This window comes from Rattus norvegicus, chromosome 6 (genome assembly GCF_021556685.1).
Source record: "Rattus norvegicus strain SHRSP/BbbUtx chromosome 6, alternate assembly SHRSP_T2T, whole genome shotgun sequence".
Lineage (NCBI taxonomy): Eukaryota > Metazoa > Chordata > Mammalia > Rodentia > Muridae > Rattus > Rattus norvegicus.
In genome coordinates this window covers 28,767,865-28,793,540 of record NC_141539.1, presented here as the reverse complement: position 1 = coordinate 28,793,540, position 25,676 = coordinate 28,767,865, and the positions used below count along the sequence as shown (strand labels likewise).

Genomic DNA, 25,676 nt, shown 5'->3' with positions numbered 1-25,676 from the left:
AGGGAGAAAATGTGGATTAATCAATGTATATTGGAGCTCTTTGACAGCAAAGGTCTGTAATACCTTACATGAGTAGGTAAGATAAAGTTATTACTAAAGAGATGAGAATGAGGTTGGGGATTTAGCTCAGTGGTAGAGCGCTTGCCTAGCAAGCTCAAGGCCCTGGGTTCGGTCCTCAGCTCCGGAAAAAAACAAACAAACAAAAAAAAAGAGATGAGAATGAAGACATTCATTACCCAACTATATGATTCCACATGGGATTTACTCCTAAGTAGTTTACTTTGCACGTAATAGAGAAATATTGGGCCCGGAGAATGCTTAGCACTGAACAAAAACATTATTTTTCTCTTTATCTTTAAAAGAAATTTTAGGCAAATTCTTTATTTATTCATTGCCTACGATAACATTAAAAGCCAAGACCCAGGGCTCAGTGGGTACAGTGCTTTATACCAGCATAGGAGCCCATGTAGTAGCTGAACACAGCTATGTGTGTTTAAAAATTAAACCCAACACTGAGGTAAATGGGGAGAGATGAGTGGATCCCAGAAATCTGCTGGCCAGCCAGACTAACTGAAATGGTGAGGTCCAGGTTCCATGAGAGACCCTGTCTCAAAAAATAAGAAGTGTAACAGAAGACTTCTGATGTCAATCTCTGGTCTCCATGTGAACACACATGGGTGCATGCATCTGTGCATACATGTGTACATGCACACATGTGCACGAACATGCTGAGAGAGAGAGAGAGAGAGAGAGAGAGAGAGGAAGACAGAGAGACAGAGACAGAGAGACAGAGTGGTGGAAAAAGAGAGGGCAGGGTGGAGAGGGATTTAGAAAAACAAGTAGCAGCTCTAGCTGTCATGGTCACCATCACATAGCTGTCATAAATCTGACCAAAAGCTGAAGCTCAATTGCAGCTATCCCTAGAGTAACCCACCCACTACTCTCAGAAGCCTCAGGCTCAGGATTTTGCCAACACTGCCCAGAGTTAGAGCCTTAGGGTGTAGCTGCCTCTGCATCTGAGAACTGCCAGTCCTCAGCGAAGGCCATTTCTGAGCCCAGCCTCTGTAAACAGGCAGAAGGCCTGTGGCTAACTCTTCCTGAAGGCCTGATCTCGGCAGCTTTTCCATGGACAGGGAAGAGGTCACGGGAGCAGGACACCCAGAAAGCATATTTTCAGTCTTGCTTCTTTACCCCATTGTGTTCTATTTTCTTTCCCGGGTGACCTCAGGCAAGGCACCTACTACTTTTACAACCACATCTGGTACAAAACATGCAGTTATGAAATCTCAGCTTCCACCAGAAGCAGCTCTCATCTGGGGTGGCTCGGAAATAACACACCTATTTAAAGATGGGCACATGGCGAGGATACATGCTGCGGCTCACCAGAAACTGTGTTCAGTTGGCATGCCACTCACTCCAAATGTTTTCCCTGGACTCTCTTCCTCATTTAAATAGCTGAGATATAAATTATGTCTATTTGAAGTTACCTCACTAACGTTCTAAAAGGTTTCTTACTTGGTTCCTCACTGCGCTTAACACTAAAAAAAATGAGAGCTTTCTCCATCTATATAAGTTCACATTTTATAAAAAGATCTTTTTTATAGAAAGAGTTAAGCAAAAAATGGACTCAATCTCTTTCCAAAAAAAAATGAGAATTGCTTTATTTTTCTTTTGATATTTTAAACATAAAGTGTATGCTTGGTAGAAGAGAAATACACATCCATACACAGAACACACACATTTGTCCCTTAGTATCACATCATAGTCACTTGAGGAATTTGTTTTTAAAACCCAAGGCCTGGATCCCAGCTGGAGAGATTGACCTGGGCTGGGACCTGGGAATCAATTCTGACTTTTTTTTTTTTTTTTTTTTTTAATTAACTTGAGTCAATTCTGACTTTTAAACTCCAGGAGTAGTCTGCAGCTCGTCTCAGGAAGCACTGACTTAGAGGAAGGCATGAGAGTGTGAACATCACCCACATACCGTTCCTTGTCTATGAGCCCTCTTGGTTGGTAGTGACACTAATGGAGAAGCACTTAGCAGGATTTGCAGTGATTGGTCAAAGAGAGGAGACAGTGGAACCCACATGGGTCAAGAGCACCAGTTTAGGTCGAACAGGTTTCTAGTCCTGAAAAGAGGTCACCATCTTACTGCCCTCTTTCGGGAACACGTTTCCCACGATGTGTGCGGCACTGCCTGTTCCTGCTTCCTGTAGCCTGGGGAGGCCAGCAAAGCAAACATGCGGGCAGCAGGTAGACTCTGTAGGTCAAGACTCAGAGTAATCAAAATGGCGGTTGGGGGTGGGTGGTGATGGATACCAAAACGTGGAAAGTTCTGCATAGGCTCCAGAGCACCTGTTCATCCTCTTTAGTGTGCCCCACACGTCCACGATACAGACCCAGAGCCCCTTCTGTGGTGAGAATGTTGGCTGTCTCAAGGCAAGGATGATGACTGGAAGGTCCAGAAATCATAGACAAAAGCATAAGCATCAGAGGGAAAAGGAGGGGCTGAAGAGGAACTGGGAAGTGGAGTAAGGCAAGCATCCCTCTCTGTTCTCCCCAGGCTGCCTCAGCCAGCCACCTGCCCATCAAGATTAACCCCTGCAGCTCCTTCACTGTTCAGTGGTCTTCGTGCTTTGGAATAGAGCCCTATTAACTGAGAACTACAGGCTTCGTCTTGGAGTGCCACACAGGAAGGGGGGGAATGTGGTAAGTCATTTAACATGGTCACTCACCACACGACCGGGCTGTGTAAAAATATCCTTTAAATAACTCTTTATTAATCTCAGATCCTTTGTTAATTTCCGTTTTTGTTCTCAGAAACTCACTTCTGGCTGTCAAGTTAAACGCTCGGTTCCACCATGTAGTTAGCAGCCAAGGCCACCTTTGAGAGAGGGTCTGTCGGTGGTCCAGCATAGTTTTGAAGTCACAGAGAGCCACCATATTTGCATCCTGCAGAGCACGGGTCTTCCCAGACAGAGTAGGGCCGACATGGTTGGCACTTCTTTGGCCATCATTCCCTTGTTTGTCAGGCCAAAAGAGATGTCCCCAGGAACCAGCAATGAGTCATGGCTGGGGAAAGGGCCTTCCCTGAAGGAGGAGCCTTTTAAACATTTTGTTTCTAATTGCCTCTTTTCTTAAAAGTGTATACCATCAATATATTACCTCTCTCTCTCTCTCTCTCTCTCTCTCTCTCTCTCTCTCTCTCTCTCTCTCCCTCCCCTCCACCCCGTGTGTGTGTGTGTGTGTGTGTGTGTGTGTGTGAGTGTGTGTGTCTGTGTCTGTGTCTGTGTCTGTATCTTTCTTTCTATGTCCCCCCAAAAAACAATTTCTACTCTGCAGGATATCACCTCCAGTGAGGATGAATATTTTAAATTATCAAAGAGACTCTTTTGCTTTTGTTAATGATTGGCAGTTGACATCTGATCCTGTTCTGACCTGTGAAACATGAAAAAAAAAATCCTGTTTGAGGAAGACTTTCTCAGTAAGAGATATCAATGAAAACCACCGTAAGGGTTAACATCCTGTCAAACTGGCAGGATCTAGAATCAGCTAGCAGACATGCCTGGCAAGAACTATAGAGATTTGGTGAACTGAGGTGGGAAGGCGTTCTCTGAGGCTGGACTGAATTGTTCCATGTGTTGAGACTCATGAAAAAAGGAGTTGGGCACCAGCATTCGCCACCCTCCGTCTCTTGAATATGAATGCAATTTGAGCAGCCACCTCAAACACCTTCCCGAATAACTTTCCCACCAAACCGCACTATCCACTTGGCGAGCCAACATAAACCAGACATTCTTGTCAGTCGAGAAGACAGTAAGAAGACAATAAGAGCAACAAGACAAGTTACTAGTACAACGACCTTCAGCACTTACTCACTTCCACTTTGGGGGTCTTCCGTGAGGTCTTGGAATTATGGCCGCCATCTTGTGACCTCGTGAGGACAGATGGGAAGAACAGGGGAAACCTATGCTCAGCTGAAGTCACTGGGTTGACTTCAACTGACACAGTTATTAACTACTGTCTGCTCCAGACTTAGCCCTAAGCTTGAGAGAATTCATTTGTGCTTCAGTTCATTCCTGGTTGGGTATTTTGGGGCTTACAACCCAAAGCCTCCTAACTGATAAATGGAGTTTCTGTTGCTGAGAAAGGAGCTTTGTGTTTTAGTAGCACATACATGGAGGCAAGCTTGACCCCGAAAGGCAGTGGAATGGCGGCCTTGGTGGGATTGCCAGCATTTGGGTATTAATGGGTGATGTGGTTCAACATCAAGAAAGAAGCAGCCTGGGAGGCTGTGCTCAGTCACCGCCGCCACCATATACAGGCTCTCCTTTATGTCAGAGTTCCACCGGAAAAGGAAAGATTTTTTTTTTTATTTTTGAGTCCTTGTACAAAATAAATGAGCGAGGATGACAGGAATTTTCTAGCTCAGAGTATTTTTCTGGGAACACTTTCCCTCAGATAAAAGCTCTTTTGTTCTCATATCTGACCCAGTGGATCAGGGACTTAGGCTTTGCACACCCTCAGCAAAGAGCCCTCCCTACGCCCTACGCCTTCATTGCTCTCTCCTTGTACCATTTATTTGTCTCTGCCCTCACTGAGAATGCCGTCAGCACGCGGATGGTAAGGCCACAGGCCTAGCCACACTGAGCAGTGGGCTTCCAATTTTGTAGTCATGTCTTCCGCTAGAAGCCAGGTCCTAGTTGTCAAGTTGAGCTGTCGTTGAGCAAAGATGCAGGGTGTGGAAGTCGAAGGTCTTTTGGGTAAGGGGATCACAGAGGTAAACAGGCCAATTATTGGCTTCATGGAGATTGGCCGAGGATCTTCCCAACAATAGCAAGATGTGGCTGATGCTAGGACTCCTAGCTCAATGACCCTTGTCACTGCAGCCTAGGGATGCATTCAGGTGTGCTCTGCTGGGATCTATTATGTACAGCTGCTGTCATTTGCGTATTTGAGAGACTAGGTTGCAAGCCTCTCAACAGTTGGGATCTTAACACACCCATCTGGAACCCTTTGTGACACACATACCACTTCCCATCCCCACCCACACCTCCAATAATCAGTCAGCAGATTCCTCTTTTATTTTTAAATTTATTTTTTATTGGATATTTTTTATTAACATTTCAAATGTTATCACCTTTCCCAGTTTCCGGTCCATAAACCCTCTATCCCATTCCCCCCTCCCCCTTCTTCTATAAAGTTTTTCCACCTCCCCAACCACCTACCCCTTCCTGCCTCCCCCCCCCCACGACATTCCCCTACACTGGTGGAGGTGGGGTGTCAAACCTTGGCAGGACCAAGGGCTTCTCCTCCCATTGGTGCCCAACAAGGCCATCCTCTGCTACATATGCAGCTGGAGCCATGAGTCTGTTCATGTGTACTCTTTGGATGGTGGTTTAGTCCCTGGGAGCTCTGGTTGGTTGGCATTGTTGTTCTTATGGGGTTGCAAACCCCTTCAGCTCCTTCAATCCTTTCTCTCACTCCTCAAATTGGGACCCCATTCTCAGTTCAATGGTTGGCTGAGAGCATCCACCTCTGTATTTGTCATGCTCTGGCAGAGCCTCTCAGGAGACAGCTCTATCAGGCTCCTGTCAGCATGCACTTCTTGGCATCAGCAATATTGTCTGGGTTTGGTGGCTGACTGTATGTATATGGGCTGGAACACCAGGTGTGGCAGTCTCTGAATGGCCTTTCCTTCAGTCTCTAGTCTCCAGGCCATTCCTTTAGTCTCCAGGCCATTCCTTCAGCCTCCAGACCTTTTCTAAACAGTCAATGTGGTAAAGAAACCAGAGGCAAAACCATGGGCTACTGAGTGGTTTGGGGAACACTGGACCCCAGGTTGTGTGTGTGTGTGTGTGTGTGTGTGTGTGTGTGTGTGTGTGTGCTGCTTTATCTTGTTTTGAAAAGAACCACTCCTAAGCTGCCCTAGCTTAATGTGTGGAAATGTCCACAGCATCCTTAGAACTTGGGTCTCTGCTTACATATGCATGTATCAAGATCAGAATCATATGAACCCAAGGCTAGAAAATGCTGTATATTTCAGACTCATCTTCAACTCTCTTGTAAATGTTTCTTTTGTTATTGTTGTTACTTGTTAGTTTTGAGACAAGGTCTTTCATGACTCCCTATGTATGTAGCCCAGGCTGGCCAGCCACATCCTTCTGCCTCATTCTCCAGAGGGCTAAGATGACAAGCATTTCCAACCCACCAGGCCTGGTAAGTGCACCCTTTGAAACAAAGCCTCCATTTAGCCAAGGCAGAAATTGATAAATGAGTAGACGCTATCTTACATCTGAGACGAGAGCCTTGCCACCCCACTTTGCCTGTACCGTGCAATCCTGGGCACTGAAATTTCTCCCCAGGCTTCTGCCTGCTGTGCTAAGCAATGGGGGAAACAATTTACTTGTGTGTTTTCGATTCTCTAGACATTAGCAGGGAAGGAACCGCTGTGATGGTAGGACAACATTAAGGAACACAGTATCATAAACAAAGCGATATGAAATACTTTGCTATAAGCATTTGGTAGACTGTGAAGAGAGGAGAGAGCTAAGAGACACTCCCATGGTCAGCAGGTTGGTTCCCCCCACCCCACCCCATCCCCACACTACCTGATCAGTTTTATAAAACTCTCTTCCGTTTTATTTTCTTACTAGCAATATCAAATTATTGTATAATCGTATTGATTAGGATTATTGGGTTGGCTGAGGAAGTCTCAGGTCTCTCTCCTAGTTCTCCGCTAAAACTCTAAATGTGTAGAACAAAATGGAGGGCAGCGACAGCACAGCCCGCTGTAGAAGCAGTTCTCGTGGTAAACATGAGCCCAAGCTCGCCCTGGCGCCTGATAAGCTATATTAACTTTGGCTCACAGAGACAAGATACAAAAGGAATTATGCATTCTAGCTGACTCATATAAAAGGACACACAATCTGGGTATTTTATTCACAAACCACGAACTGAGATCGGGTGGGTTTGGAGTTATTCTAATGTATTTCCCAGTCACATGTCCCTTGTTACTTGCTGTTTCTCCTGTCATGGAGGCCTCCTCCAGTCTCTTTGTCCTTTCTTTCTTCTCCCATTTTGTCTCTCCTGAAACCCGCACCCCCAACTCGATCCTCAAGTCCCACCTTTTCCCCTCTTCTGCCCAATCACTGACTCTAGCCTTATCTTGGCCAGTTAAATAGTAGAGCAAGACTTGCATAGCATCACTTGGTGAGCATGAAGATCTGCTCCTTGGGGACAACCAGATCTTGGGAGCCAGTATCTAGTATTTAAATACGAGCAGCACCAGACCCACCCACTACAGCAAGAAGATGCAGAGGATGCCAATTCTCACTCTACCCAAGAGGAAGCTGAGATTCAGAGCAGTAAAACACTCAAAGTGATACACCCAGTAAAAAAAAAAAAAGCACAGCCAGGGTTTGAGCTGCTTAGGCAGTCTAAGTGCACCATGGAGAGTGCTGCAGGTACCCAAGCCTCTAGGGAGAAGCAAGACTGTGTTCCCTATAGCAATCTTTCCAGGGAGTGGAGGCCAAACTGCAGGGTCCCAGAGGCTGCAGAATAGATTAAGTATATGCAGAAGAAGAGGGAAGGGTAGGGATGGGGGCGGGGTGCGAAGCTGGAGGAGGAAGAGGAGGAGGAAAAGGAGCTCTACTCCTCTGTTTGGGGCACACACATACCTTGCCGATTAGCAACGATGGGAAAGGAAACACACAGTGAGAGCCCTTGACAGCTTAATGGGGTTTTAGAAAAATACACATCTATATTTTTAAACTTTTTTTTTTCCATTTGAACATTTTTAACTTCAAGTTCTGGACTGAAATAGCAACTGCTTTAGATAACGCTCCACCCTTAGGCTCCCACGTTTGGAAAAGGTCTCAGCCAGGCCTGGAGTAAAGAAAAGAAGTAGGAAGACAAGCTTAGCACATGGAGAATACAGCTGACACATGGATGGATGGATGGATGGATGGATGGATGGATGGATGGATGGATGGACAGATAAGTTTGGGTGGTGGGTAGATGGATAAATGAAAAATTAAGTAAGAAAGGGGTTATAAGAAATAAAAAACCCAGTTTACTCACAGTATCCTCCTGAAATGTAAGAGTAGCTCTCTGTAGAGAGATGTACTCCATTTTGCCAATAACCATGCTCAGGGTTGCTGGAAGGAATATCAGCTTCCCATAGGTACGATGATCAGCTCTCACAGGATTAGCCTATGCCAACCCTACAGACAAAATGCCACCCCTGGTTCAGCTCCCATCCACAAGCCCCATCTACTAACGACCTCTAACAAAACAGATCACTTGCACCGTGTGTAATATAAACCTTGTACGTAGACTACAAACAGCTGTAAACAAACTATAGCCACAAAGCTGGTAAGCGTTACTTTCCACTCCCTATGTCTTTCCTCCCTCCATCACAGAGAGTGAAAAGACCAAGACCCAGACATTCATCTTCCTGCAGGTAAGGAGGCGGGAGGCACCATCCTGTCTGTTTCAAAGCAGCCCGAAGTCCTCAGGGCAAGTCTGCCATCAAGATAAATGGGCAAAACTTTGTCATTTTCTCCTTCTTGCCTGGAGCTCTGATGCTATGTCTGGAGATGTAGCAAGCAACTTATGACAAAGAAGACAGATGTCTTCGTCTAAGGATACTCGGAGAGGGGACACAGAGCCTAGGTCACCGTTGGTGCCATTAAACCACCATGCTAGCTTTCTCACTCTTGGAGAGAGATGAGCTAGAGAGATGGATTAGAGCCTCCCGCTCCCTCCGCCAAACATAACCCTAACATCTCTGGTGCACCTCCTCACTTTAGACTTTGCAAACCCCTCCGCCAAACATAACCCTAACATCTCTGGTGCACCTCCTCACTTTAGACTTTGCAAACCCTGTGCACACAGCCCCTTTGCCTACAGTGGCCACCCATCTTTCTCCCTTTTTTTTTTTTTTTTGGTTCTTTTTTTTTTTTTTCGGAGCTGGGGACCGAACCCAGGGCCTTGCGCTTCCTAGGTAAGCGCTCTACCACTGGGCTAAATCCCCAGCCCCATCTTTCTCCCTTAATAAGCAGGCACCACACAAATATTTTAAATATAGACTTAAATGGGAGACAATGTACAGGTGGAGCGCATTCTCTAAGATGCCACTTCCTGTCCCTGATCTAGCTGAATGTCTGTCTTTCCTTCTGGAGGTTCTGTCTGCTTTTTGCAATGAAAGGCTGAGGTTAAGCCTCGGTGTGTGCTACTTCCTGCCTCGGCTACTGTGAACTACCCGCATCTTTGGGCACCCCACTCTGAACTGCTGGGTTCACACCTCCAGCCCACTACAGAGAGTGAAAAGGCAAAGGCTCGGATGTTCATCCTCCTGCAGATAAGGAGCCAGGAGACACATTCTTGTTTGCTTCAAAATAGCCTGAGGTCCTTAGGGCAAGTTTGCCATCAAAATAAATGGGCAGATGTTGTCACTACGGCACAAGTATAGTCACCTATACTTTGGAGGGGGGCATTCAAATGGGGTAGCACCAAGTGTGTGACACGATTACCTCCCTATTCATACGGCTGTTGTCCTTGTCCTGTCCTGATGACCCTTCTCTCTCTTCCACAGCGCTTACGAAGCACCTCCTAGGCTCTGAGCCAGCTTTACACTGACTTACGATATGCAAACTTCAACTCAGGGCAGTCTTTCTCCTCCCTCCCTTAGTGACTTTTTTCCACTTAAGCTTTTCCCTCAGTTTCTCAAAGCTCTCACATACATTTGCCATGTGCACCCGTAGTGTCTCTGGTGGAACTTTCTCTGCCTGGGAAATAAATCACTGCTCTCCTTAAATCACTGCATTGAGGAAGCCACGGGGATGCTTCCGGATTGTTCCGAGTACTGGGCGGCGCTGTATGCAGCCAGTACAATGGCATCGCCAAAGCTGAGCCTGCATTTATAGCATGACAGCTCACTTGGGGAATTCTAGGCTGCAGCTTGGATGGAGCCTTCCCTGTGCACAGAAGGAATACATTCCTCCCTTGGTGGGAGCATGTCTCCCAGCGCCCCTCCACCACACCTCTATTTGTAGGCTTCCCAGATGTGTGGTTTGCTGCAATCAGGCCCAGCATTTGGTGGAGTTCCTTCTCTGGAGCACAGCATGGAGACTTGAGGAAGGCCCTGCCCACCCTCAGAGCCCTTCCTGATTCTCTGACCACTAAGCATGCCATCAAATAGTCCCTACCCCCACCAAGCTGACCTCAAAGGGACTGAGGGCAGAGGGCAGAAATAACTCATGAGAACCAGAAACAAAACCCCAATAGAGCCTCCCATGGAAACAGCTCAGGGAAAAAGAGTCCCAGGGAGCCTGGGCTATTAATAACATCATGTGCACTCCAGCCCTTCCTTCTCCCAGGAGCAAGTCAGGCCTGCTCACCATCAGGCATGTTGATTCTTGGGAAGGCCCCAGATGGCCAGGTAAAATGTGCCTCTTACCCTATTTACTAGATAAACACATCATATCTCCCTTCCTCCCCATTCCCCTGTCCATCAAACCTTCCAGGTCCTTCCTGCCCTTTAACCCCTTTCAAATAAAGAATACACTGCCCACACAGGAGGAATGCAAGGCCCAAAGGTTACTGACTTTAAGGGTTTAGAGACCTGAGGATTGATCTTGTCCTCAATTGGTTGGAAGTATATATATTACCTTTATAATTACCATCACAGACCTTGGGAATATAGAACTACCAGAATTGGTCCTACAAACTGATAAGAGACAGGCAAGTAGGCAGGCAGACAGACAGACAGGCAGACAGACAGACAGGCAGACAGACAGACAGGCAGGCAGGCAGGCAGGCAGATAGGTGGACAGGCGGACAGGCGGACAGACAGGGTAAGGGGGAGCACAAAGAACCATAGGGTGGTCCCAAGTATTTCCCATGGACTTTGGCTGACGCCAGAATGTTCTCTGTAGGTACAAAGGGGCTCACGATTCTACACTTTGTAGCTACCCTTCTGCCATTTATAGAGTGGTCCAAAGCCACTCTCCTGGCCAAGAAAGACCATCCATCCCTCTCAAGGAACGGCAACCAAAACCAGGCTCAGGTAACCTTGAATTTTCAGGTAGAAGCCATCTTGACCAGAGGGAGAAGCAAGCAGTGTTTGGATTATCTGCTGAACTAAGTAGCCATGCTTAAGAAATCTTTTGACCAAGGAGACATTAGAGAAAATGCAGTCTAGGAAGCCGGCAGCCTACCTTGAAAGCATTAAGTGGGCCTCAGGGAAACAGCCAGAGTGCTGTCTCTGTTCCTCACATTCTTGTACGGTGCAGACCTGGCTTTATTTTGAATTACACACCAAGGACATTGTTTGAGGGGCTATAAATTCCTCAATATCTAAGAAAATACACCCAGTACCTAACAGCCCAGTCCCTGGGACCAAACTGGCTGCCACTCACAGACCTCACTTTCATCATACTCATTTTATTAGAGTCTTAAAAGGATTAAAAGGGATTCATATGCAGAAGTCATACAGAACAGTGACAGCTATTTTTAAGTGCTTAGCATGCAAATTCTATTGTTATTAGTATGGGTATCATTGCTATTCTTGCTAAAGGTCTTGTTTAGACTCTAAATGTGCCTGGGAGACAATTGCTTAGAATTGCGAATTCTGTTAGAAAGGGGAAAAGAGGAAATGAGAAGTTCTAGTAGGTAGATTAAGGATGCTAATACATCGTTGCTTCTCTACTTCTGAGGCTCCAGTTTAGACTCTGAGCATACAGAATGGGTTCATAGACCAAGAATCATGAGAAGAAGCATCCTACCCTTGGGATAGGGCAGGTGTGGCCACAGGTCATTTTAGATGCCCATGGTGCTAAAGGCCGTGCTGAGCTGCTGGAGTCAGGCATTGTGTCTTGTCTGTGTGTCTGTAGGTCCATATGAATGTGTTTGGGTTCCTAGGCTTGTGGGCATGTGTGGGCCTCTGTGGACATGTCAAAGAATCCTGGGGTGTTACATCCTAGCAAGAGGGCTACCAAGCACTCTCTTCATTTGGTCTTAAGGACGATGGGAGAAAGGAACCAACTCCTGTGTGGGCTTTGCTCTTCCCGGATCCCTGACCCAAGTCGGGAATTCCATGAAGTGTTATATATTCTCTGTTACCTATGTAGCAAGTTGGGAGTAGCAAACACAGTGTGATCATGATCCAGAAGAGCCAAGACAGTGACATTTACTGGGATTACCCTGTACCAGGTCCCATTCTGAGCACATTCTAACTCCTTTAAACCTCACAGTTGGTCACATGGTGGTACCTACTTCTAATTCCAGCCACTTAAGAAGTTGGTACAGAAAGATTGCAAGTCCAAAACCCATCTGGGCTTTGGAATGAGGGCACAAGTCTGCCTGTGCCACTTAGACCCTATCTCAAAATAAAATTTAAAAAATGTGGCTAGGAATATTTTGGGTGATCCACTAGAAGTAGATGAGAAGACCTTGTGGATACAAATGCCATTTATTCTGGTTGCAGGGTGTAGAGAAATTAAGCTCAAACTGAGCTGGAAGCTTCTTTCTTGCTGGATAGCTTTGATAGTTCCAAAAGGCACTATGAAGGCTGCTGGGGGAAAGTCACTACAAATCTTCCCTAGCAGGGAATGCTGTGAGTTACAATGCCAACTTAGGAGACAAAGTGTGCCCCCTGCTACAATAGTGGCACAACTGACCACTCATGGAGGTGATGAACCACATTCTGGTTGGATTTGAGCCCTATCCACAGAGAGAATTCATGCATGGCACTATAAACCTGGTCAAAAACCAATAGCTGAGGAAATGATCAGACCTCGATAGGAACTATGACTGGTGTCAAACTGCTTTCTAAGCACTCGTGTTTATAGCCCTGGGTTAGGGTTGCTCTCCGCCTTGATCAGGGAGGCTTCTGTTTGCTGTGGGCAGTAGTTAATGAAGAGACTCTAAGTGCTGACCAAAGTGCTGAGAAGTACACTGTAAAGTACATGCGTGTATGCATGTGAGCGTGCGCACGCACGTGCGTGTACACACACACACACACACACACACACACGGGCACACACACATTAAATAAATAAGTAAATACATAAATACATAAATTGCTAAGAATGAGTAACCGCTGAGTCTCAGCCCTAAACAAGACATCTATATAACTCCTCCCACGGCTCATGCACATAACAGGAGAGAAGGCAGAGAGAATGTCAGAGCTGGTAGACGGGAAGACAGGCTGTGAATCTGTTCTCTGGGTATAGCATCGCTGTACCCACGAACTCACTGCAGCAGTAGCTAGCTGCGTACGACTGGGCCCGTTAGCATCCCATCATGGATTTAGGAAGTACTCACATGCTATAAGCTGTCGATGGTTGCTGGGAGAGAGAGAAGCAGATTTCTCAATGGTCTAGTCATTGGCAAGTTGCTCTTGACCCAGTAGATAACCTGCCTCCCATCCATGCTCATGCAGACAACCCCAATTAAATGCAGTAGATGGCATGAAGGCAGGAGAGGAACTTCCTGGGGAAAGAGAGGGTTCATCAAAAGGGGAAGAAAGTAAGAAAAGATAATCAGGGCACTATATATGTATATTAAAAAACTATATAGTGTATATAAAAATAGGGTTAAGTCTACAGATCAGTGGTAGAGAACATGCCTAAGTGGCATGAGGCCCTGGGTTCAATCTCCAGTGCTGGAAAATAAATAGACAAAGGCTCCCCCGGAGTCTCGTGAGACAGCACAGTTATTTAATGGCTCTCAGCTGGGATTTGGAGCCAGAGCATCTGAGTCCCAAGTCTGTATTTCTCGGTCTCAACCTCATGTTCTCACCAGCTCCGGTGAGGTGGGGAAGAGGAGGAGTACAGTTGCCTCAAAGGACTCCGAGAAGAGCTTCAGCCTGGGCCAAAGAGGTCTGCTCTGCAGAGGCTGTCAAAGGAAGGCAGGGAGTCTCACACTGCCATTTCTGCTGTCCGTAGCTGCTGTTCCTACATTTATTCCTTCTGGATTCTGGCCCCATTTAGGCTCTTTACCATTCGCTGCTTCCTGGTCCAGAGGAAGAGGAGAAGATATCATCATCACCTCCACTGTAGAAGACTCCGCCCACCTACAGACTCCATGGCCAGAAGCTGTCGTAAACACTTTTAATCCTGATCCATGCTTTCCCCGCCTTTGACCATTTAGTTCCCCGGGGTAAAAACCATACAACTTTTATTATTTACAATAATCCTTAATCAGCACTAGAGCTGGGCAGATGTCTACCCTCTAAGCTATTAGGATCTATTTTCCTATTGACAACCCAGTTATTTCTTCTGGGGTTAACTCCAATCGGCCTGCCCCCCCCCCAGGGGCCATTTTCATGGCTCACCTAAACCATGGCGGCTTGAGCACATGTTGAATATCTATACATGTTCATTTACTTTCTGAGTATTTCTTGTTCATTTGAATAACAGAATAATGTCTCCACAAAAATGTGAGATTATCCTTCTTTTTCATTTCTAGTGATATTACTGTTTGCATTTGGGAAAAGGTGAGTTTTAATATTCTTTGCACAATTTACTCAGGGACCTCTCCTTTTAAAAATATATCTTATGCACTTTTACTGGATATATTTCTTTATTTACATTTCAAATGTTATTCCCTTTCCCAGTTTCCAGTCCATAATCCCCCTATCCTTTCCCCCTCCCCCATAAGGGTGTTCCCTCCCATCCATCCCTACTTACCCCAGCCCCACCCACATTCCCCTGCACTGGGGGCTCTAACCTTGGCAGGACCAAGGGGTTCCCCTTCCACTGGTGTCCCAACAAGCCCATCCTCTGCTACTTATGCAGTTGGAGCCCTGGGTCAGTCCATGTATAGTCTTTTGGTAGTGGTTTAGTCCCTGGGAGCTCTGGTTGGTTGGCATTGTTGTTCATATAGGGTTGTAAGCCCCTTCAGCTCTTTCAATCCTTTCTCTAATTCCTCCAATGGGGGTCCAGTTCTGAGTTCAGTGGTTTGTTGCTAGCATTTGCCTCTGTATTTGACATGCTCTGGTTGCGTCTCTCAGGAGAGATCTATATCCAGTTCCTGTCAGTGTGCACTTCTTAGCTTCATTAGTCTTATCTAGTTTTGGTGGCTGTATATGTATGGGCCACATGTGGGGCAGGTTCTGAATGGCCATTCCTTCAGTCTCTGCTCTAACTACCACCTCCTCCTCCTCCTCCTTCTCCTCCTCCTCCTCCTTCTCCTCTTCTTCTTCCTTCTCCTCCTCTTCCTTCTCTTCCTCCTCCCCCTTTTCCTCCTCCTTCTCCTCCTCCTCCTTCTCCTCCTCCCCCTCTTGTGGTTCTCCTCTGGCCCCAAGTCCAGGAATCCTAGTCCCCATCTATGTCTCTTATGTCCAGCTATTGGCTGTTAGAATCATCATTTACCAATCAGAAATAACTTGGGGGCAAGTTCATATAATGTCACTTGGGTCTGCGAGCATACTCTCTCATCCTGAGGGACTGTGCATAGCATTACAGTGTACAGAAAGACCAAACCTCAACCAAAAGCAGACCCTTTTAAAAGCATGTTTTAAGAGATCAGAGAGTAGGGGAAGACCCAGGTACATGGATGGTTGTCTTTATTTTATTTTTTAAGTTTACTTTGCACTGTCTTTATAGAACTAACAATGGCAACTGTGGCGTGGCCTAGCCACATAACCTTCCATAACAAAAAAGAAAGAGAGAAAGAAAGAAAGAAAGAAAGAAAGAAAGAAAGAGAGAGAGAAAGAAAGAAAGAAAGAAAGAAAGAAAGAGAGAAAGAGAGAGAGAGAGAAAGAAAGAAAGAAAGAAAGAAACAAACAAACAAACAAAGAGGCCTCATGAATGGTAAATACAAGATAGAACCATCCCATCTTCCCTTGGGACTCAAGCTTAGCAAAAAGAGGGAACTCATGGAAGGAATGCCAAGAACCAAGTTCAGAAAATAAGTCTGCCATGTTAATAAGGCTGCCCTGTGGAAAGGAATCAGACCTTCAACAAGGTGGCCTCTGTAGTCACTGTATTGACTGCTTGTCTAGTTGCTACAGTGAAATACCTGAAGTAGCCGTGGAAGGAAGGAAGGGTTCATTTTGGCTCATAGCTTGGGGATGTAGTCCTTGACTGTGTGTGTGTGCACTAGGGAGCCGGGGATCCTGGGGCTTGATCTTGAGGCCTCAGGCCCCGTTGCATCTGAAGTGAAGAAGCAAGGGGCAGTGATCGCTCTCACACAGCTTGGTTTCTTCTTTTCTTCTTCTTAGTCCCAGACCCCAATCTGTGGAACTGCACCACCCCCATTTAGGATGTCTTTCCTCCTCCGTCTAAACTCCACATGTCCAGAGACTGGTTTCCATGGTGACTTTAAATACCATCAAGTTGACAAACAAGATTCATAATCGCAGTCACCATTTTGGGGACCTTGTGAGGTTCGATGGCTTCTGAGCCCAGTCCTCCTGAGACTGTGGAGCTCCCCATGTCCCCTCTGGATTTGCCTCCTATCCCAGGCACTGCTCCGTCTGTGTTGGTGAAAATGTGGGCACCAAGCAACAGAAACCAACTTGGGTTAATTTACTAAGGAAAACGGCCATTTGGAAAGAGACTAGACCACTTTCAGAATCAAGCCCCATGCAGAAGCCAGTCCAGCTCATACCAAAAGAAGCCTGCGGGATGTTCCTAAAGCCCCCACTGCCTGCTGCCACACTGGACTCCTACTGAGGGACCCTTGTGTGACTTAAAAAAAAATTAACCTTAATTTTAATAGCAGTTTTTAAATTAAACTCTTTTTAGTGAACCATCCACCTGAATACAGGAGAAGTAACCCTGTATACTAGAAATTGGTTTTTTTTTTTTTTTTTTTTTTTGAAGTAAATCCCATCTGTGTTGTCAGGAAATCGGTAGTTTAGTTTCTAGGATTTAGCAGTGGCAGCTAAGTGAAAATTAATTCACAAATACATTAGCAACCCAGTTTAGTAGTTCATAGGATTTACTAGCGGCAGCTTGATCTGCTCGTAAACACTTCACGAATGTATTAGCAGTCGAGTTCAGTAGTGTCAGGATAGCAAACAAATCAGCAGCAGTGGTAAGACCCAGCAGAAACAGTCAGGTCTCAGCCGAGTTGGCACGAGCCAGCAGGAGCTACCAAGACCACCGCTAGGAGAAGTTTTCTGCTGTGCCTCTCTCATTGAAATGAAGACCAGCGAAGATGTGAGATCGAGAAGTATTGTAAAGGTAGATACACAAGCAAGTAAGCCCTTGTCACTGTCGGTTGGGTCCTATTTCTACTCTCTAAACATCATGTGTCCTTTATGGGGCTTGTCTTACCACATGACTTGTCTCTCAGTACTTGAGTCTGTCTTAGCAAAACTTCCTATGAGTCTTTCTCTGATAACATTGCTGTGCCCATCAGCCCAAGTCTGAGGCAAGAAGCCTCAGGAACCTCATGAGTTCATTGGTGCATTTCTGTCTATGGAGTGACAACAAATGAAGCCCAATAACACAATGTAAGGTGAATCAATATATGTGTGTTGTTAGTGAAGTTTTTTGTATTTACGTTTATTTCTGTGGGTTATTTGCACATATGTATGTCTGTGCGCCATATGTATACAATGCTTCTATAATCCAGAAGAAGGTGTTGGACCCTCTGCAACTGGAGTTACAAATGGCTGTTAGCTACCACGTGCATGTTGGAACCAGAACTAGGGACTACTGCATGAAAAGTCAGGACTCTTAACCACTGAGCTGTCGCTCGAGCTACCTCATTTATCTTTGATTTCAATGACACTGTAGTCTACTGAGCTCCCCTAACCACACCTTTCCTCCACCCTCTTCTTCCCCACAACCCCAGCATTCCTCTCGCTTATTATGTACACTGTGTTATTCAAGGCTATATTGGTTTCTACCTACTTATTAGACCTTTCATGCAGGTCTTAACTAAAACCTCACCTAACTATCACATTACCACAGTTACTAAGTATATTTGGATGATCACAAAATGCATACCAAAGCCCAGACGTTATGAGTGAACCCTAGTTCAACATATCTACTGCAAAGAGGTACTCAGAAACATGTGAAGGGTCTTTGAACACTTGTGCTATTATGTGTTTGCTTTAGCAAAACACCCTCTTAGTCGTATCTGCTTTCACAAAATATCCTTTCACCTGTGTCTGCTTCAGCCAAACACCCTTTCACTTATATCTGCTTCAGGACAATACTCCTGCATGTGTTTGCCCCAGCAAAACACCATTTGACGAAACTGACTTTCTAACTGAGTTTCTACTTCACCCTGGCCCATCCACTCCCTCTCACTCCCAAGACTGCTGCCATGAGCAAACCTCTGATGGACCCTTGAACCTTTGTGTGACATTGCTAGACCTTAAGTTGTTGGCAGTATTTCAGTCCCCCACTGACCTACCTGAACTAAAGAAAAGGACTTTCGATGCCCACTCTCTTTCATGGGTCCTAGGAAGAGCATTGGTGCCTCTCTCTCAGCATTCCTGGAAAAGCAGAAGAAGGGGTTGAGAATGAAGAACATGCAGGAAACCCTACTGTAGAGTCCTCTGAGGGGAGAATGAAGCACCACCTCACCTGGGCTTCTCTGTAACATAGGAATGCCCTTCACTGTTTAGTTAAACCCTTCAAGCATAGTTGTGTTATTTGTAGTCAAAATGACTATGGCTGTCAACTCCTGGTGCCATTGTTCTCCCAGGGGCTATTTGGGAATCTGTGGAGTGCAATTGTACCTCTTGTCTACAGTTTTGCCTTCTGAGGTCAAACCTGAGATCACTGGGAACTTCTAGAGAAGAAATGGCAAGTTTTACATTCTGTACCGTCTGGCATAGCATGGCAAGAAGCTCCTTCTGTCCTTCTTGCCTAGAGTGATGTAAGACTTGTCCCTTTGTCCAACATATCTACCCTGTATATACCACCCACCTACCAGTCACTTAGTACGTGTCTAATAATCAGTCATTAGATCTAATGTTGCATTACCACAGTGCTTGTGTTCAGTAACCCTTATTTTATGACCTGGAAGTCCAAAGTAACAGTACTGTAATTTTTCCACGGCGCATTAGAATTTTTCTCTTTATTGTTAATCACTGTTTTTAATCTCTTGGCCTTCCTGATTTATACATCAAACTTGATCATAAGAACGTACATACATGTGGAGAAAACACAGTATAGTTAGGGTTCAATACTAGCCTTGTTTCCAAGAATTCAATGGGAGACTTGAGACTTCTGCCCCACAGCAAAGGGGATGTCTATGTGTATCACCATTTAGTGAGTGACTGACCCTACACATCTCGTAAAGCACAGCAAGAGTGACCTGCACCAAATGCCAGTCATGCCACTGACCGGACATTCTGCAACTGTATCGATCAACACTGCGGTTGACCATGGTCAAACCCCTTCAGCTTCCTGTTCCTGTTCCTCGGTGGAAGCTGAGGTGAACTGCCCTTCAGAGGGAGGCATTGGTAGCATGGTAAAGCCCTGAAGTGAGAGAACAAGGGGCTTCATGAAGAGAAATGGCCATCACAGACAGCGGACTGAGAGGCCTGAAGGAAAGGGGCCTTCTATTCTAGACAACACAGGGAGTCTCTTATTCTTTTTTTTTGGTTCTTTTTTTCGGAGCTGGGGACTGAACCCAGGGCCTTGCACTTCCTAGGTAAGCGCTCTACCACTGAGCTAAATCCCCAGCCCCGAGTCTCTTATTCTTATAGATGTCTGGGGCATCCTGAGTGAGGTTTCATACCATTCATGTCTCAAGGCAGAAAGGCATTAAATAAAAGTAAATTTAAAATTCAATTTTATTTTGGAGTTGGGCAAGGGGGAGTGGTGGCTCTGGGTTACCGGAAGCCACAGGAGAGGAAGACCATAAGGCCGCAGCATCTTTATCAACTCCTTGCCCAGAGAGAGAGAATGAAGGAGAGGTATCCTGATTTCTGGGAGGCGGGGCAACTAGAAGGTCTACAACCTAACGCTTTCCACAGAAGTTGAACATAGCTTCACTATTGACAACAAAGTAGAAAACAGTGACCAATTAATTCTTCAGAGCTATCCAGACTTGCTACCCCTGAGAATAGACCAACCCTCACTTCATAGACAGCTAAAGAAACCGAGTCATGGAGTCAAAGCATCTACCCAAGGTCACATAGCACATGTGATGGCAGAACTCGGTGTAGAGACCAACCAACCATGTAGGGCCCGACTGTTTAACATGGGGGCAGGCTTGAGAAAATGCTATTTGCATTCTAGCTCTGACTCTAGGAGACTCCTAGGAGTTTCCAGGTGACTGGCTTGAGGGCTCAAGGCTGGGCCTCTGCCTTAAGCTGCCACCTGCAGAGGTTGATGGGAGGAGAGGGGTTGGTATGGGAGGAGCTGAACTTTGTGGGCAGACCTGGCACCAAGCGAAAGGAACAGAGAGTCAGAAAGCCTGAGCCTCACCCCCATCCCCCCAGGGAGGATAAAGGCTCCACCTGGATTTGCAGACCTGGCTCTGTAACTTTCACCTGATAATCACACAGGAACTAATTAGCACCTTCCCTTTGAGCACAGCCCTCTGGGGCCCCAGGATGCTCAGGGGAGACAAGAAGCCCATTAATTATCTTATCAGGAAGCACTGATAAGAACCTGTAGAAGGTATTGCTCTGAGCTAATTAAAGAGGGCAGAGAAAGAAAAGAATGTGTCACCCTCCCACAGCACCTGACACAGGCTTCAATCCGACCCCTGAAGGTTTGAATCCCCAGGCTGAGAGCAAAAGACCCCAGGCCATCCAAGGAAACTTCACCTTTTGTGGTTCATGACACCAACATGAGAGGTTCAGGAGTGAGCCTGCTGGGTGTGATGCTGGAGCCTCCAGATCGAAGGCTGAGGTTGTGAGAGTCTTGTCGAGCTGTCTCCTATGACCCTATAGCAGAGCGCCGCTAGGGTTCCTGTCTCCTCTCGTTGGTGTTAGTAGAAGTCTTATGAGGTTAGGGAAGAAAACAAGGACGTGACCCACCGAGTCAAGAACATTTGAGTATGAAGAGCTTGGAGCTGGACTCGAACCTAGACCTCTAGCTCCCCACTCTTCTGTAGAATTGTTTTGTGCATCTCAGAATGCTGGCTGGAGCCACACCTGGCTTACAGTCCTCAGATCATTCCCTTCTTACCTCTTGGAGCCAATCCCTTTCTTTTCTTGAGCCTAGGTCTCTTTGTCCTTGATGAAGGACTAGCCATGTCTACTCGAAGGGCACTTTTGAGATAAGATAATCTGAGCAGGTCATCTAGGACAGAGATTCGCAATTGTACCTTTGTCTTTAATGGCCCATTTTACAAACTTATTTTTAGGTATGGAATTTCGATTCAATTGTAACAGAAAACCATCTGTGCCATTTTGCAAGCCACCAAAAGGGGGGCCATTTTGAGGGGACAGTGGTGGGTAGCTTGACCTCTACTCACTCAACCCTGCTGGACAAGCAGCAAAGACTCTGCTGACTACCCAGAATTCCTCAGGGCACATTTGGACAACCTGTGGCTGAGGAAAGCAGGCTGCTCTGGGGTTTCAAGAGACTGTGGATAAATATCCCACGTGAGACAAAGATGCCATTTTATCCCACAGAAGACACTGAGGACCTGCTATCCAGGGCCTGTGCATTTGAGCGTTCACTCTCTCAGGAGAGTGAATGGGTGTCCTCAGACCCTTCTTACCTTGTTCCCAGCCTGTTGCTTCGCCTCGTGCACCTGTAGCAGGGAGGAAATAATCTGAATGCCTTGGTGTCTGACCTATGACCTTGTCACTCATCATGGTACTAGCTAGCCTGGGGTCCGTTGGGTTAGAGCAACATTTTGTGTAGGCACACGTGTCAGTACCTCCTAGGAATGTCAAATATATCACAGTAGCCAAGGCATTGTTCTGCTGCTGAATATGTACAGAACATCCTGAAGAGAGTGGGATGTCTTCCCTGGAGCCATAACCAAGTCAAGAGCTGGGGATACTGAACGTTGTGTCCTGGGATGCAAGAGGCTCAGAGAAACAACATCCATTCCTCAGAGATAGCCATGGCAGCGTCAAAGAGCAGAGCATTCCACCAGCACAAAGCAAATGCTTTACTAAAGGAGACCCAGAGCACTAGCTGTATCAGCCCTATGAGAGCTTGGGAGTATTAGTAACAATTAGAGGAGCCCTGTGGCTATACACTCTCCCACCTCTGCCCTTGGCTTTGCTGATGTGTTTGTAACTCAAAGTTGACTAAATTGGCAGCATATCTACTGTGTGTCTCAGAGTCGCTAGGTGTGTGCTAGAATCCCTCATCAAACCCTCAACACTGCCCAGCAGTACAGAGACACTCCCACCAAATCATGATTGTGACTTTGAGGGAAAGAGTCTGGGGCTCTGGCCTTGACCTGAAACTATTAAGACGTCAAGATTCAAGGCAAAGCCTTCGAAATCAAGTCTGAAGGCAGGAGAGCACTCCTGCCTTCTCCATGATTGTCTTCCAGAGAAATCTGATCTATGTCCAGCCATTCTCCGCATCACCCAGGATACTCCCGAATCAAAGATAGAATGGTATAGAGGGACTTGAAGGGAGAATAGGCAAACTGCACTCTAGCTGGTTCTGATTTTAACCAGATAGGTTCCTTTATTTTCTGGTCTACAAAGCAGAGGGAGTGGTTGTCAAAAACCACATCCTGCCCTGCCTCCCCGCTGGTGACTGCCCATGAGTCTCTGAAAGGCTGTGGGTCTCCATCTAATGTGTTTGTGTATTCATGAGTCCCTTCTGCCTGTGTGTGGCTTGGTGTCCATGGAGGGACACCTGCTTTCCCAGCTTCCCAAAGAGCACTGGGTAGGACAGGACTCTGGAATGCACATCGCCCCCTGGTGACCGGAGGAGGAAACTGCAAGCCCGCCACATGGAAAAGGTGAATACAGGCTGCCTTGTGCTCACTGCCCATTTTCTGGTACACGTGGAAGAATGAGGGGATTGAATGATTGCGGAAAAACAAAAGATCAAACATGAGGAGGTGATGCTGTAGCTCCCTAAATGGCTGAGAACCTTTAGGAAAGTCAACCTTACATTAGCGTTGGACATGAAGTTCTTCTCTGAAAAATGTTACCTGCCCCAACTTCTCAGCAGAAGCAGAAGGAATGGATGATTTTCAGAGCAGAGTGTGTGATTAGAGAATTAATCCAAGTCAAGTTCCAGAGGATGTAGAAAGTCCTGGAGCTGACTAGAAGAAGGTGCTGGAGGTGCTTGGAGTCCCCCCTCCAGCAGCCTCCCAGAGACAAGAGTTGTAAGGGGAGGGTACCAACAGTAAGAGGGTGGCTCGTGAACAAACAAGTAATTGCACGTTGAGAAGGTGCTTCCTAGAATCAAGGAAAGGTTACAGGAAATAGTAGTGTGCTTAGGGGAAGGCTGGAGATGATGTCTCTTAAACCCATGGCATTAGGAGGCTCTTTTTGAAGAGGGAACATGGTAACTGTGTGTTTAAGTAGAGAAAGCCACTGGCCTGTGAATTGGGGAAAGATCTGGAAACATGGTCAAGGCCACCTAAAACAAGGCTCGATCAACTTTCTGTGAAGAGACTAATAGTAACTTTTAGACCTGGTGCTCCATAAATCTGTCATGCTGTGCTTCAGTAAACCTCGCTATAGGAAACAGAAGCAGGAGTATTCTGCCTTCTTTTGCACTAAAACAAGGAGGCATGTTTTAGGATAGGAGAGGCTGGTGAACAGGCAAAGAGGAGAGGGTGATAGCGCAAGGTGAGAAGGGAGTCCTGAGGGAGTTACCAAGTGCAGAGCATGGTCAGGGCTTTGGGGTTTGCTCTAGAAACCACTTAGAGGCTTGAAAGCAGCAAGAGATAGGACCTGATTTATGTGTTAGAGTACAGTAGTTCTCAACATTCCTAACACCACCACCTTTTAATACAGTTCCTCATGTTGTAATGACCTCCAACCATAAAATTATTTCCATTGCTACTTCATAACTAATTTTGCTTCTGCTATGAATCATAATGCAGAATATCTGACATGTGACCCCTGTGAGAAAGTTGTTTGACCACTCCCCAAGGGGTCTCCACTCACAGGTTGAGAACCACTTCTTTAGATGATACCTCTAACTACCATGAGCATTGGAGAGAAGAAAGCAGGAAGGCTATTTTGGAACCTTCAGCCACCATCTCGAGAGATGCTGGCCATCTTTGGAGAGGTGATAAGGTGACCAGCAAATTTCTGGTATGGTTTGGAGGTGGAATCGGCAGGATTTTCTGAGGACATCATAAGAGTTGTAAGGGGAGGGTACCAAGGAAGAGAGAACCCTCATGTATGGCACTCAGATTTTTTCCTTGAGCAAGATGCTGAAGTTGCTGGGTAATCTAAGACAGGGCATAGAGGAAGTCTGTGGTGGGCACCAGGAGTAAAGACTACACAGGCTCCAGGTGAGAAACTTTCAATATTAAAGGAAAAAAGTCTAGCGAATAAACATGACTGAGTGTGTCAGGCAAGGATGTCCAGTGTGGAGATGATGTTCCACTCACGTCCTCAGCCTCCCTGAGTCTCATCTGCCCCAGGGCCTGGCCACTTCCATAATTCCTAGCTGGGCCAACCCCAACATGGTGTGATGACCTTTATGTGGTCCTAAAGCCTAAAGCCCTGCTCCCGCTGCTGTGACTTTGTCTCCTGACATTATGGGGATCCTCCAAGGATGGGAGTGAACCTTCCTTAAGGCCTCCAGGGCTCCTGTCACATCAGAAGAACCCATGTCTATCCAGTAGACGTTTGACCCCTTAGCTTCTCAGTGATTCTCTAAAAGGGCCTGGTGACATAATCCGAAATTGTAAAGAACTTAGCACAAACAAAAACTTGGCAAACATCATCCAGTGAGAACCACGAGCCAGGAAGGAACTGGTGAGCAGCTCCTCCACACTACAACATCTCCTCCCCCAACGTGGTTTATTCAGCAAGCCTCAGCCGTGTCGGACAGTGTGGCCAGCTCTACATCACAGAACCATTAGCTCCTTTCATTCACCATACCATTATGCTTCTAAGTTCTATGTCTCTGGGATTCTTCCCTCCAATCAAACCTTCTCCCTAGGCTTGGCCTCATATCTGTATTATAGAGAACCTGGGCTGAAATAAGATGTTTTGGTGTCAAGTATGTGTTTTGCATATCGCTACATTTCAATTTGGACAAGCTCTATGTTGAATGTCTAACAGCTGCATGTGGCTGCACAATGCAGACATGGATGCCCTGGTGACAGGTTGTTTTGTGAATGACTGGCCATGGCAAGAAAAAGAATATTGCTCTTAAAACATGGCTGCCATTCCTTGAGCCAGATATAAATATGGAAGATGGCCACCTTTCCCCAATAAAAGGAAAGAACTAAGTTAGTGGATGAAACTTCATTTGTTGTCCTCAATTCTCCCAAGATAACTGTTGCATATCTGTCTGTGGATGCCAAGAAAAGACAGCACGTAGCCAGCAAATGTGATTTAAAACATCCTGTAAATAGATGTTTAGAGTGTGTGCTTTGCCCAGACATGAGAATGCTTGAGATTTTATGCAGTACACAGTCAAAGCTTGGGTGTTTTCTGCTAGTGGATCTGTCCCTAGTTTATGTGGCTGAAATAAACTTATCTGAACTTGGTTTCCGTTTCCATGATGGTTTGCCAAACCCTGGCTGTGGGCCAGGCTCGTGGTGGGTCTGGGCCTACATGGGTAAATAAGATGTGG

The 25,676-nt window shown here is 46.2% G+C and overlaps 1 long non-coding RNA gene across 4 annotated transcripts in view; it reads right to left on the bottom strand.

The window, feature by feature from the left end:
* The window catches only part of LOC148005102 (uncharacterized), a 29,642-nt gene extending 25,427 nt beyond the window's left edge, over positions 1-4,215 (bottom strand). For all 4 annotated transcript variants that reach the window (XR_015622843.1, XR_015622842.1, XR_015622841.1 and 1 more), the window contains exon 1: positions 3,876-4,215. This is a non-coding gene — a long non-coding RNA (uncharacterized LOC148005102). The remainder of the gene's footprint in view (positions 1-3,875) is intronic.
* Between the last annotated feature and the right edge of the window lie 21,461 nt (positions 4,216-25,676).